At 41.9% G+C, this 4,718-nt stretch overlaps 1 long non-coding RNA gene across 1 annotated transcript in view; it reads left to right on the top strand.

Annotated features, from left to right (window-relative positions):
* The window catches only part of LOC116706463 (uncharacterized), a 10,691-nt gene extending 6,318 nt beyond the window's left edge, over positions 1 to 4,373 (top strand). Inside the window, exons 2-3 of the long non-coding RNA XR_004336242.1 lie at positions 4,256 to 4,261; positions 4,363 to 4,373. This is a non-coding gene — a long non-coding RNA (uncharacterized LOC116706463). The remainder of the gene's footprint in view (positions 1 to 4,255; positions 4,262 to 4,362) is intronic.
* Positions 4,374 to 4,718: the final 345 nt, after the last annotated feature.

Consider the following 4,718-nt stretch of genomic DNA (forward strand, 5'->3'; position numbering starts at 1 on the left):
ACCTATTCTGGTACAACCTCAAAATACAATTATGAACCTGAACATGAGCAGGATATGGGCGCCTGAAAATAAAAAAAATGTAGATAAACAACATCAAGAACGGGGTTTGGTATGATGAAAATGATAAGCTCCATAACTTTTAGAGCTTTAGAGAACATCAATAAATACACCTGATCCTTGATTTCTTAGCAGTAGGCCCTTACTCCCTCCCTATTCCAACAGAAACATTTTGCTCAGCGAAGAAGGATTTCCAGCAGCTCCGTCAGGCTGCTGTGGTCAGCTAATGACCTGCCTTGGTTTTAATTACAGCTGGGACAAATTGGCGGCAAATCCAGTGTCAAATGCTAGAATTTGTGTCTGTTCACCCCCATTAGCTTCTGATCCCTGTCAGTCGTTAATCTGCCACTTCATAGAACTGCCAAGTCTGATAGATCGACTTTAGTGCCTGAGTTAAAGATAAGTAGGATAACCTGTTCACAGTCCCTGCTAAGTCACCTCAGCTCCACAAACTAGGAAAACAAGTCTGTTTAAAACAAAAGGAAGGAGGTGGAAGCCTCTGTGATAGCCTTTGTTAGGTTTAGACAGGAACAAACAGAGGAGGCAAGCTGATAGTGTTCCTTCAAGGCTTATTTTGAAATCTCCTCCTGTAAAATAACAGCGGAAGACAGCAATAAAGAAAATCCCCAAAGCTGTCTTCTTTAAGGACTGTGTTTCCTTTCACCTTCGATGTCACTGAACCTGTTTATTGCGCCGGTTTCTCCAGAGTCTCAGGCCGTAAACTACCAGAGGAGAAAGAGCTTCTGCGAAAGCCAAATAATCAGGGATAAGGCCCGATCCAGAGCTGGGCTGGCAGGGTGATTGGTGCGCTCTCTCCGGTTCAGCGTCAGCCTCCCAGCGATTGTGTGATTGTTTGTTTGTGCCAGAGGATGGATTTACTGTCAGATATCCAAGCACAGGTGAACCAGGTGAAAGTGCTGAACCTGGCACACACACCCGAGCCAGATGAATGATTGCCTGATTTGCTTTGTCACTGATTTAACAAAAGAACTAGAAAGGCTGGCATGCAACAAAAAAAAAAAAAGCTGCACATGAGACAGCTCCACAATTACAGATAATGAGTATGTCACTATTAGCAACCATAGCAATGAGTGTTCATTAATAACACACTTCATGTCCTATGTTCCTGTAATAAAGTCATGGAATTTTGGACTTGGATACATGATACCCAACCCCGTCTCATGGCAGTTTGTGGAAAGGTCACGCACTTAAATCAATTGATTCGCGCACATGGACACGTTCATCTTGTTTCTTTTGCGATGGTAAGCACGGTTTGTAAACTAATGTATTCCCTTGCGGGCTTACATCTTCACACATTATTACAATTGGGCTCATTTAATGCACAAGTCTCAGTGTTCCAGTCATAGTGAATTCATGCAATTCCAAGACTGTTTAGGGACCCCAGCAGGCAGAAATATTTAAATATATCATTTATATTACATGCTATACAGAAATACATGGTTTTTGCCCCACACTGCATGGGATTAGCACACATTGGGTGTGTCTATAAAGGGGAGACTCGTGCGTACCCATGTACCCCATTTTCATTCAGATTTCTTGAGATGAAAGGTCAGAAAACCAGTTGAAACAAGGACATGCCAGTTTTTCCCAAGCCAATAATTAGACCAACGTTGCAGCATTATTCAGCTCCCCTTTCCAACAAGCCCGTGGCATAACAGTAAAGTTGGCCTAAAGGATTTGGGGCCCACCCCCTCTAACCTCCGTGGTGTGGTTCACATCTCTCACCCACGTCCAGGTGTCATCTCACTCCCTTTTCCTCTGCAACTAATGTTTTCCTTTTGTGATTTTTAAAATCAAATGAGACCGAATGTATTTCATTTGAGTCAATATTCATGAAATTTTTGTTTCCATGAGGCATTTTTCATTCGATATCACTTAATTTGGATAAAAACGGACCGAGACATCAATCAGACACGACTTGTATAAATAGTCTTGGTTGAGGCCTACCCAGGTGTCCACCAATCAACTAACAAACCTTCCCAAACTGCCAGCTCAGTCAGTAAAGCCAGAGGAAAAAGCACTGTCGCTGGTTCAAACCCTTGCAGTCTACGTATCGAAATGTCCTTAGGCAAGACGCTGAACTCTTAATTGCTCCTGACGCTGTGCTGTGTGAATGTGCATGAATGTTAATCTGATGAGCAGGTGGCACCTTGTATGGCAGCTTCGGCCACCTGTGTATGAATGTGTGTGTATGGTGCCTGTAGGCTGAAAGTGCTTTGAGTAGTCGTAAATGCAATCCTTTTACAAGGGGAAAAAAGCAGAGCACACTCACATGATTGTTAAATAACGATCGTCTGCACATTCCCTCAAACAGTTGCGCTGAACCTTTCGTATGTGTCTTTTTGTAGCAGATGAGTGACACCTGCCACATCTGTTCCAGCGCTCATTATAATCCTCAATGGAAACAGCCATCTGCTCGCAGCACACAGAAATACGGAGGCTAACTAAGGAGGGCTCTCCCACCTTGAGGAGTCATTTTCTCTCCACTCTCAGAGCAGGGCATTGGTCTGTGGCTGTTGGCAGTCAGTGGAGTAATGAAAGGTGGAAGCTTTAATGCTCCGTATTAACAGAATATTGTTACTTAGAAATTCTCATTCACCTTTTACACACTGACATCCACACAAATCCACTGCATACAATATGGAGAAAATCAAATATCACGATATTTTTGACCAATATTGATACATTGTGGTGTTGACTAGCACAATCTGGACCCCTCTGCTTTGTCCAACTACAGGCCAGTTTCTAAAGTGCCTTTTCTATCCAAAGTTTTAGAAAAAGTGGTATGTGCGCAACTTCAATTGCACCTTCACTCCAACAACATCTTTGAAAGATTTTTAAGATCTTGTCACAGCACAGAAACTGCTCTTTTAAAAGTTTTTAATGATCTTCTTTTAATTTCTGATTCTGGTAGCTCTGCTGTGCTGGCGCTTTTAGATTCGACTGCAGCGTTCGACACGGTTGACCACAAGATTTTATTGTCGAGACTCGAGTCCTGTGCTGGCATTAAAGGCACTCTGAAGTGGTTTCAGTCATATCTGACGGACGGGTCTTTTTCTGTAAACCTCGGCCCTTTAACTCAAATAAAGCCCCGATTGACAGCGGGGTGCCTTAAGGCTCTCGCTGTATATGCTGCCCCTGGGATCAATCTTCCTAAAATACAACATTTCCTTTCACAGCTTCGCAGACGACGTCCAAATTTACCTACCTTTGGGAAGCCCGATGTCTCTGGTTTTAACAGTGCTCTTAGTATATTCTCAAACTACTGCCCACTTGTAAAAAGTCTTGGTATTTTTATTGAAAGTATAAACAGTTTAGCTCAGAGGCAAAAACAAGCTTCTTTCAGTTCAGACTTCTTGGGAAGGTCAAGCCTTACCTACCCCATAGCCAACTGGAAACATCTCCTGGACTACTGGAACTCATTGTACTATGGCCTTGATCAGTCTTCAGTTCGCCGATTACAATTAGTTCAGAATGCGGCTGCACGCCTGCTGACAGAAAACCGGCGTAGTGACCACATCACCCCCAAACTGTCGTCTCTCCACTGGCTGCCTGTCGTTTTTAGAATCCATTTTCAGATCTTGTTGTTTGTATTTAAATCTCTTAATGGGCTGGCACCATCATATTTATCTGATATGCTGATTTTGCACACTCCAGTCAGAGCACTCAGGTCTGTCCCTGATTCAGACTGAAAACCAGAGGGGACCGAGCTTTTTCAGTGGCAGGTCCTAAGCTCCGGAACATTAGAGCAGCTTCCTCTATTGAGAGCTTTAAATCACTTTTAAAAACTCATCTTTTTGCATTGGCTTTAAACATAAGCTGAGCTGTGACATTTTATTGTTTTGAGTAAAGTTTTTATCTGTTGTCTGTTTTTATTGTTTTTTGCGTATTCTGTTCTGTTTTCCAGTTATTTAGTGGGCTTTTATCTGATGTCGTTATCTATATTTGTACATCACTTTGGGGCAGCAGTGACTGTTTGGAAATGTGCTATAGAAATAAACTTTGACCTTGACCTTGACTAGAGTAACATCCTTTTTTTAACATGAAACATCCCTGAAAGTAATCATGTCCGCGGCAAAAATGTAACTTTTAGTGAACGAAATTGACGATACACATTTTTACGATACACATTCATTTCACGGCAGCGTTCTCACTCAAAACTGGACCAACTTCAAAGTTTTTTGTTAGTTACCAATGCATGGAAAAAAAAAGTTGAAATAAATGAAATGACCTTTTCAAGCAACTCAAACGGGTTTTTCATCTTGAGTGTATACATTTGTTTAGCAAATCTAATGGTACTGCACCTGTTATTATTTTTTTCTTATGTAAAACTTCAAATTCCAAATTCAAAATGTCACATTAAAAAAACACAATAATGTGTCATGGAAATCTAGCCATCTTTTTTTGAATATACCTTGTCTCATAGTGTTGGCAGCTTTTACCGAGCATGTCGTTCTCCAGCCTTGCTGGGTATTTCAGCCCCATCTCAGCCGGTGGCATTCAAAGGACATGTCAAGCACATTGACACACACTTGTGGCAAGTATTTGACAGATGTAATGTTGTTATTATTTTACACCCCTCTTCCGTGGTTTTAAGGCGGTGATGAAAGAGCCTGTACCCTGTGTTGTGCACTGCTCTG

The sequence above is a fragment of the Etheostoma spectabile genome, chromosome 18, assembly GCF_008692095.1.
Source record: "Etheostoma spectabile isolate EspeVRDwgs_2016 chromosome 18, UIUC_Espe_1.0, whole genome shotgun sequence".
Taxonomy (NCBI): Eukaryota; Metazoa; Chordata; class Actinopteri; order Perciformes; family Percidae; genus Etheostoma; species Etheostoma spectabile.